Below are 9,868 nucleotides of genomic sequence, written 5' to 3'. Positions count from 1 at the left end.
CTCTGTCCTGGATCTTCAGTGTCAGAAACTGGCGGGGTGCCTGGAGGTAAAATCCACGAGTGTGTGGCATCCCCTAAAACTGTGGCCTCCAGGGGATTCTCACCCTCATGCGGTCCCCACTCAGGCTCAGCCACGCATCAAAATCAGCATGTCAGTCCTCTTGCCAGCTGTGTCCCCAGTGTCTCCGACTCTCCAGGTGTTGATGTGATGGTTTGTCCTGTGACCTCACTTCTCTGAGGCCTCTGAACAAAGTTGATTTTTAGTTTGTTCAGTTTTTTCTTGTTTTACGGATGGAAGTGAAAGCTGCCAGGCTCTTTAATGTCAGAGCTGAAACCAGAGTCTCCTGTTTAAAGAACTTAGGAGAAGAACAGCCTATTCTGTAGCCCCAGATATTTGCGATTCCTGCTGCTCCTCCTTCATTTGTGAGGCTCTGAGTTCTCCTCTGGTCTCTCCCCCGCAGTCGGAGGAGCTTCTGTGACTTGTCCTTCACAGCAGGCCTGCTGGCCATGCCTTCTCTGGCTTCCTGCCTCTGAGAATGTCTCTCTGGCACCTGTATTGAAGGGTGTTTTCACTGGAGCCGGAATTCCGGCCGACTCCATTTCTTTGAGGAGGGAAGCAATTTGTTGCTCTGCTCTCTCCTAATTTTACGTTTTCTAGTGAGAACTGTGCGGACGTTCAGATTGGCCATATTTTTACCTATAAAGAACAGAGAACTGGATGCCTGGCCAGAGAAAGCAGAGAGGACAGAGCATGAGGGAGGAATGGTCACTGCATCTCCCCATGGCAGAGGTGAGGAGGAGGGGAGAATGGGCATTTGCGGAGGTGGGAGACAGGAGTGGTGGCTGCTCTCCATGTGCTCTGGATGCCAGCCTCTGAGCCCCTCGCAGAGCAGAACAGACGGCGCTCCTTCTGGGGCTCATTTGTCTGAACAGCCTCTGCCTGGTGCCCTTCAGATCCATGTCCCTTTGAGCTCACTCCCCCCCCAAATCCCTGAATGGCTGGGAAGACATCAGACGTGGCCCAAGACCCCAGCCTGAGCTGGGATGACACAGCCAGGCTGGCTCAGTCGGCAGGGCTGGGGTGGCACTGGGGATCTGGCAGGAGGACTGAGAAAGCCCGTTCCCCAAACTAAGGGGCCGAGCAGCCCGCACGCCGAGGCCCTATGTCTTTTGTTGTCCTTGGACAGAATCGTCCTCATGGACGCAGCCCTGGAATGGGCACTGCAGGGACGAGGGGCAGCCCTATGTTTAGATGCACAGAGTCTCCATAAGGGACGTGGATGAAAGGGGCAGACCGCAGCTCAGTTAATAGAAAAGCCAGAGTCCACACATGTGCGTGCCAAAATGCACATTTCTTTATTTTCCACAACTGGACTCATTTTGTATCTTGAGCCAGTGTTATGACTGATGCAAAAAATGTAATTTAGTCAATTCGAGGAAAGTCAGGCAAGACCAAAGTGATGTGGTAGAAGGGGGTGTGAGGAGGAGCTTCGCAGACGCAACGAGAGGGACCTAAGTGTGTGTGTGTGTGTCCTGGTGTGATCCCTAATCAGGAGTCTGGGCCCCAGGGACCCTGCTGGGCTCTCGGCAGCAGGGGCTGTGTTCCCTCCCCTCCTGGCGCCCAAGGAGGGGACATTGCCCAGGCCCGGCCCTGGCACTGCCCCCCTGCTGACAGGAGAGCTGACAACCACCAGGGGGAGGAGATGGGGGACAACAGGGCCTTGTCCCTGCAGCCTGAAAACCCCTCCTGGGCCCCCAACCCCATCTCCCTCCTAAATCTAGCTGGCTGTATCAGGATGTTCACGGGCAGGGAAGGTGGAGAGGAACTTTCCAGAGCCTTTCTCAGCCCCATGATGGAAACGGGTGCAGCCTTGAGACAGGCTCATAGGGGTCAGCATGCACAGTGCACACCCACTGCTGGGGGTCCTGCTAAGGGGCAGGCGTGGGACCCAGAGTCACTCAGTGTGTCTCAGTGTGATGTCAGAACATCAGGGAACCCTGAGGGACCCACACAGGGAGCCGTCCAGTGGATGGAGGACAGCGCTCGGCAGCAGTGGGGCGGTGAGCAGGGCTGGGTGAGGAAATGTTTGTGACATGATCTCGTTTCAGCATAAATGAGGCTGCACAGATTACACGCATCAGTGTGTGTTCCTTTTAGACAAAGTTAGAAATGGAAGAGAAGCAGTATCCATTGTTAACATGATTCGTCTCTGAGGATAGAATTGTGGGTGATCACACTTTCTTTCTCTGTGACTCTCAGGATTTTCTGATCCCCCCACTGATGTGCATCCTTCATGCAACTAGACAGATAGGAAGCTTTTAAAAATTGGCTTTGCTTCCTGGCACCTTCCTCCTGGGCACATCTCTCAGTGAGAATGGCCTCTGGGTTTTCCCGTCTTGGTGAAATGCGTGTACATCATCTCTCACTAGCACAGCAGAGACCACAAAAAAGTCAATGAAAACAGCAGGTGGACTGCACCACAGACATCTAACCACAACTTGAATTTCAGAATGTGTCAGCAGTCTTGTGTGTGCACAAACTTTACTTTGTCTCATGTTTTCATCCATGGATAAAATAATCTAGGATTGAATAATCCCCAGATAATTTATACTTGCCCTCAGGGTAAATTAACTCCCTTTTTTATTAATGATTTCATCCCAGGAGAATTATATTTTTAAAATGTCTGACTTGGGCAAAAGTTGGGTTTCTCGATTCACCCTGACTCATGGAGTGGGGTAGGGAGGGGCTGAGGGGTGTGCATGGGGAGCAGACACAGAGCACAAGGGAGGGGACAGCCTGCCTGGGAGCGCAAACCCCCAGACCACTTCTCTCCCCTCCAGCCCCGGCCCGACATACACAAGCAGATGCACCCAGAGAGCAGCCCGAGTGAGTCATCCGCCCAGGATGTCCTTGAACCACGGGTGACAGGCACGGTCCCAGGAAGTAACACCTTCATGGAATTAAGGAGAAATCTAAGTAGAGCTCATGAAATCCAATTTAATGACCTATTCTCATCAAAAGGGAAACTCCAGGTTTAGGCAACACTTGGAAGAAATTCCTTTTCACAATAAATTAAATAAACCACTTGTATTTCTCCATTATTAACACGACTCATGGAGACCTCCTCTCTGCGTCTGTGTTCCATTAATGTGGGAGTGTCAGGACACGCTCTTTGCTGTTCCGAGCTCAGGGGCCTGTCCCCTCTTTCCCTCATCCCCTTCACTCCCTCCAGCCCCTGGTCACCTGGCCAGGCCCAGCTGACACTGGGGACAGATGGGAGCAGGACTATGCTCTGTGATTTCGTGAGAACACTGTTTTGTCCCTTTGTATCCACGGGCACCTCTTGTCCCTTTTCTTGTCCTGTTGTTAACGGTAACATGGAACTTAATATACACACTGAGTTCTTCCTGCAAAAACACAATGAAAAGACCCAGCAAACAACAACGTGTGACCGTTGTACCTGGGCGACAGCCGTTACAGTGGGTGAGCTGTCCCATAAAGGATGTAATTGCATTTTCATTGTGTTGAAGGAGGAAAAGTGATAGGAGCCACGATCATTGCATTTAATTTCCTAAAACTTCATTTCCTTCAACTCTGTTAGGGAGTACCAGGCAGGGCAACTGCTGACCTCAGGACACTGGTGTTCAAGGCAGAAAACGCGCCCCTGGGGGTACATGAGTGACAGCCACGCTCATGGCGCTTCAGCGCGGGGCTGGGGGACGGCCCCTTGGAGTCTCTGTCCCCACTGTGTGCCAGCCTCTGTCCAGGGCTCAAGCCCAGCACTGCACGCAGGGTGTTGACCTGCGGTGGTTAAGTTGGCTGAGCACCAGCTTGCAATGGTCTGTTACGCGGAAAGAGAGGAGCTTTCACAGAGGAGAGAATTTCAGACTCGCAGGCCTTTATCCAGCGAGGACAAGGGAGGGAGCGTGGTGGCTAGAGATGGATCTGGTGTAAGTCAGGAACGTGTGGAAGGGAAAGCCCCTGCTCGGTGTCAGTCCTGGGCCTCCTGTCAGAGAAGTGAGCCTGAGCCTGCGTCCCATCCCGGGTCACAGTCGGGCATGCCAGAGCTGTATTGGCCAAGCAGCAGGGCGGTCACATCCTGAGAAGACCCCCGCCTGGAAAATCGAGCTCCACAGTGTGCAAGTACATGGGGAGTCAGTGCTGGCCCCATTGAAGCTCGATTGTCAGTCATTGGGGGGGCACAATTACACGGGTCTTAACCAGATAACTCAGGCAATTAGAGAAGAAGGGTGTAGTCTGTCCTTTTGTTATTAAGTGGGAGAACATTCGTGTCATTAAGTCTCTTAGAAGCTCCCATCTCCAGGGTGGACAGAGAGTCCAGCAATTTGGGAAATTCTGTGTCATGGTGAAATCTCCATCTCTCCACGTGTGGTGGTCTCAGGATTGCCCGGGCAGACCCCCTCACACCCCGGGCCCTCCAAGTTCATTATTGTCCACAAACAGTTTCTGCAGAGTGGATAAAAATGTCACATTTTAATGAAATAATCACCTGTCTTGTTTATGTAATTAGCCAAACCCCATAATTATACACTTAGAGCCTGAAACCATTTATCAGAGAGGCCCTGTTTTGTAATTTGGACTCTGATTATAATGGTGAACCTTATGCAATCCTCTGCAACATGCAGAGAGGGCAGTTTACAACACGTGAAGACGGATGCCCTCGGCAGACTGGGTCCGAGCAGGTTTTTAGTAGTAAAAAAGAAGTTTGGAGCCCTGGTGAGAGCTGCAAGCTATAAAAGCCAACAAATTAAATGAATAGAAAGTAATTTTGAAATACGCTCTACAAACTGCTAATTTGTCACTGAGTGTTTCAAAGTCACTAACTGTAAGAGGTTGTGAAATGCTCAGGTGTTGTTCACAGACAAGGGTTGGGACTTTTTCTGAACATTTAGAAACAATTGTGTGCATGTGTGTGTCCATGTGTGCCTGTATATATGTGAGCATGAGTGTGTCGTGTGTGTGTGTGTGTGTGTGAGTGTTAACTACTTTAGTTAAAAAGACTCTGCATGAAGGTCATGCACACAACTGTACATCGTCTAAGGGTCGTCTTCTGGGGAGCTTGGTGTGTATTGGGAAACACCCCTCTAAAAGGAAGCTCCACGTCAGAAGCAGGTTTGAAATGCTCAAGTCCGCTCCATGAGTTGAGGTGCTGGGGAATTAGGAGTGACAGATGATGAAGAATGAAAAGGAAAATCCCTCTTGTGGAGGGAAATCTAGAAAGAGGAAGAGGCTTTCAGGGGAGACAGGGTGGGAGCCCCCCTGTGCCTGGGGCCAGCTCTGCCTGTGGGATCTGCTGCCTCTGGGTTGGAATCTCAGCTGGGGGGCAGGAGCCCTCTCTCCTTGGCTTTGCCAGGCTGGGAAATGTCAGCTCAGCCCTGCTGCCTGCCCACCCGGCAGGCAACACCTCCCCCAGCCCCAGACTCAGGGGCCGTGGATGGAGAACCTGACCTGAGGCAGTCAGGGGCTCTGCCACTTGGGAACACTGGGGACCCAGGCTGCTGTGGGGGTCGCCTGCTCTCCCTGCTGCCACACTTTCCCCATTCTCTGTTTCCAGGACAGAGTGGGGAGTTTGTGTCCTTGGTGATGGAGAGGCTTGCCCCATCCTGCTTTAGAGAAGGTCCGTCCTTGTCGCCCAGAGCTGGCTGTCCAGGAACATCCTGTTTGCACACAGATGGTCACTGTGAAGGACAGAGAGGATCCTGACTGCATCCTCTGAGCGCTTGGATCCAGCCATGCCTGAAGGTAATGCCCTGCACTTTTCGGTTCCATGAACCAATAAACCCCTTTTTTCTTAAGCCAGTTGGAAATTGGTTCTGTCCCTGACTAACAGAGTCTGAACTAGTAACCCGTCCCTGTCCCTCCCACCCCACCTTCAGTCCTTTGAGCCTGAGAAGATTTGGGGAGAAAAATAAGTGGGCTGTGGAGAGTCAGGCTCTGAGGCTGTGGTCACTGTGGCCCCTTCCTGCCACATCAACGGCCTGATAGATGGAAACACTATTTCCACCAAAGCCTTTGGACCGTCTTGGTGCCCACTGCACCCACGAGCTGAAGACAACCCCTCAGACCTTCTGTTCCACTCCAGTGGGCCGGCGAGCTGCTGCCCTCACACACCTCCGCCTTCCTGGTCTCATCTTCTGCCACCCCTCCCACCCCGTCCATCTGCAGTCTGTGCTCGGCCCAACTCCATGTCTTCTCTGCCCTGGAACCCCTTCCTCCCGGCTGTGCTCCCCTTGGAGGCAGGAGCTCCCTCCCATGTCCTTGGTCTCTTGGGTCCCAGAAGCGCCCTGGGGACCCTTGTAAATGTTCACCAGCAGTGACACACCCAGTTTCACTTGCTGCCATAAACAGACAGGCTGCTGCAGAATCATAGTGGGAAGGGGAATGTTTATACGTGCAGAAGACAGAGCAGGAATTTCTGTTCTCATCCTTGTGGTTTGAAATGCATCATTACAGTGATCTAATTAGACTTATATTTCAAGCAGAGGCCACACTGCCAAAAATAAAACAAAAGTAATTCTACTAGAGGAGGAAATGGATGGTTTTTCATCTAAAGTTTCCACCTGTGCTTCCTGGCAGGGATTCTGAAGCTGGTTCTCCTAACTGGAGAAGCCCAGAAAGGAGAGCCTGGAGGAGAAGAGACAGATTCCTTGACGTCAGTCCTGACAGGTCTCAGTCCCTCAATGTTCTGGTTCTCTGAGCATCCCAGCCTGTGGCTCTGATGGACGTGGGTGGGAGGGGACAGGATCTCAGGAGGGGCTTGGGTGGCTGCACCAACCTGGTGGGAGCGGCATCGGGCAGGGGGGTGACCAGCCCAGAACCTCCTGTCCCACATCCTGAGACCCGAGCAGCAGGACACCCTCTGGGAAGCTCTGCCATCCACCCTCTCTGGGACCCACCTGCACAGGAGGCGGAAGGCAGACAATGCAGCCAACCCTATGCAAACACCAGAAATTTCCAGAATGTCGGTCCCCACCGTGGCGTGATAGCCAGTCCCACATACGGGTCTGTGGTGGAAGAAAATCACCTGTGAGAAAGCAGCAGCACCAGACCCCGTATGTTTGCTTATTTTGTTGATGGTTTAACTGCAAACTCGATGTGATTTTCTGGGGACGGGGACTGGGTTGGCACTCTGGATAGTTTATTACATGACCTTTAGCGCCAATCATTTATTCCCGCTGTGGTTTTCCACTTGGATTTATTTTCACCGCCAGCATAGAGTCCCCCACTTGTGTTTCTGAGGGATCTGAAGCTCACTTAATTGGTTACCGTGGTTGACCTCCTCTTAGCTCCCAGGCGTGCCGGGAAAAGTACACCATCCAACTCAGGACGCAGAGAGCAGCGTTTCCTCACCCTGATTTTGATTTGTCATTTTTTTTGAAAGTTAAGAACAAATTTTAAGAGGGTTTGACCTAAGATACTCAACTTTTTATGACAAATTATTTGCAAACATAATATCTGAACTTTGAAGTTTAGCGGGAAAGAACCTAATAGTCACTTTTCACCTTAACTTGGGCTCTGAGCTATCCTGGAGGCGTTGATCCGATTTCTGTTAAATGAACGACATTTCTCTTTTTCTCTGTTTCTGAGGTTTCCAGCCCTCAGATTAGGACCAGCCCCCGAGAGGGCCTAAATCCTCTGAGCACTTCCTCCTCAGGACCACGGACAGCGCAGACACACCCGTCCTCTCTTTGGGGACTGGGGAGTCCCTTCCTGTACAATTACCTTGCAGGGAAAGCCCCAGCCCTGCCTGCAGGAGCCTGTGCTCCAGGCGAGACTGCCCTCGGCACTGGAGGGGCCCTGAGCACTGATTTGTGTTACAAACCAGAATTCCAAAATGTCAGTGAATTCTGCCGGGAGACCAGGTGACACTCAGACACAGGAAGAAATTGCCCACGGCCCTCAGATTAGGGCCTGGCCCTGTGGCCTCCACTAGCCCAGGACAGACACCTCAGTGCAGTGACCACTGCATTAAAGGCTGCCGGCCCAGCTGAACCAGACACGGACCGGGAAGGAAACCCCAGGCCTGCCCACAGAGGCATGAGGCCAGGTGGCCATGTGGGAGCAAAGAGGGTTATTCTCCCAGAGGAGAAGATTGAGGCCTGAACCCAGGAAGCAGAGAGGCCTCTAGCCTCCCCCACCCCACCCTGGGTGACCTTGGACCAGTCCTGCTCTGGGCTCAGTGTTCTCAGCTGTCATGTGACCCTGCACTGGATCTGAGGTATGAAACAGCAGGTGCCCCCGGTAAGCCCCCACCCACCCCAGCCGGGCCTCCCACAGAGCTGGACTCCAACCTCCAGGTGTAAGTCAGAGAAGACAGCCACTCTGAGCTCTCGGCACCCAGGGGACTGACTGCAGGGACTCAGGAACAGGGCTTGGAAGACCCGAAAGGCCAGCGGGGATGGCCGTCACCCAGACAGCAGCGACAGCAGGCTGGGGGGCAGCCACATAGCCACTCACTGGCACCCAGGAGGGGCAGGGACCAGAAGCCTGTGCACTGGGGACCGGAGCCCTGGAGATGGCACCGCCAGAACAGCCGCGGAAGGCTCAACGAGGGGAAGGCCCCTGTGCACCGCCTTCTGTCCTTCTGTCTCCCACTTCTGCCTTCCATCTGCCAAACCCCACAGAAGCCAGCGGACCCCAGAGGACACAGCAGGGCCAGCCCCTGGACACAGGTCAGGGGAGGCAGGGGGTCTAAGCACAGATAATCCAGGCTAGAGCCGGGCGTGGGCCCTCGCTGTCTGGGATCTCTGCATGTCTGAGGCCTTGCTTTCCCATTGCTGCCTCTAGTGACTTTAAAAATCACTGTCTAACAACTAAGATATACAATTATGTACTGGGGGGGATTTGAGGATAAAAAGAAAAAAAAAAGATTGGCAACAGTTGTTAGCTCAGGTGCCAATCTTTAAAAAAAAAAAAAATCACCGTCTAATGGCTGTCAAGTCAGTGCCTTAACCTGGAATGATGAGCAGGCCACCAGGGGCTCCCCTGCCTCACCCACCCCAAGAGGCTCCCTCTCACCAGCACCAGGAACTGGGGGCCTCAGGTCAGCGGGCCTGGCTGGAGCCTCTCAGAGGCCGTCACCTCTGGCCCCTCAGCCACAGGCTGATCCAGGAGCCATGGAGCATATTCTCGTAAAGGGACAAGTAATGAAAGGACACCAGAGGGGCAGCAGACTATGAGGAGTGGGCACAGCTTAGAAGGATGTGGAGCGAGGGGTCCCGGCAGGGGATGGGCAGCTGTGGGCAGAACCCTGGTCAGGCGCAGCACAAGTCTCAGAGAGGCTCAGGGCCTCTGCCCACATGTTGGCTGGACCTGGGCTGGGCTGGACACCCTGGGCTGCAGTGGCTTTGTGGGCACCTCACACATCTCCTCTGACAGCAGCACCCCCTGTTCCAAGAGGACCCATCCCGACTCTGAGACCTGACTGGGCGGCCTCCTGGCATGCTGGATGCTGGAGTAGTCACGTGGTTTCTGGTGTGGTCCCCTGACCCTTGGTGGCCACATTGACTTGTGGGACCTAGATGGGACCAGGAGATGGCTGGACAAGAAAGCCCCCCAGTTGGGTCTTCTCATTCGGGGAATCAGCCCAGGGATCAAGGAAACAAAGGGGTGCACATCAGGGGAGGAAATTGGAGTCTGGCAGCTGCGTGTATCCCCCACAGCCCCCAGGGGGCTGGAATCATTGCCCCTAGACTTGCAGTGTGAGCCCGCAGCCTCAGGGCCCTGAGACCCAGCAAGGGGTGTGGTGCCACTGCAGCTGAGTGACTTCTGATCCATACACTCAGTCCCAGACAGCACTCCACTCCTCCTCTCTCCCCAGCGGGAAGGAGGAAGCAGAGGGAAGTGT

General features: G+C 53.4%; 1 long non-coding RNA gene across 1 annotated transcript; it reads left to right on the top strand.

The window, feature by feature from the left end:
* The first annotated feature begins 381 nt into the window (after positions 1-381).
* On the top strand, positions 382-8,873 carry LOC123287673 (uncharacterized). Its single transcript, XR_006531029.2, has 3 exons — positions 382-789; positions 5,576-5,763; positions 6,598-8,873. It is a non-coding gene; the product is annotated as an uncharacterized lncRNA (long non-coding RNA).
* The last annotated feature ends 995 nt before the right edge of the window (positions 8,874-9,868 follow it).

The sequence above is a fragment of the Equus asinus genome, chromosome 8 (genome assembly GCF_041296235.1).
Source record: "Equus asinus isolate D_3611 breed Donkey chromosome 8, EquAss-T2T_v2, whole genome shotgun sequence".
NCBI classification, from domain to species: Eukaryota; Metazoa; Chordata; class Mammalia; order Perissodactyla; family Equidae; genus Equus; species Equus asinus.
The sequence above is the reverse complement of the archived record's forward strand: the minus strand, read 5'-3'. Positions and strand labels throughout refer to the sequence as shown.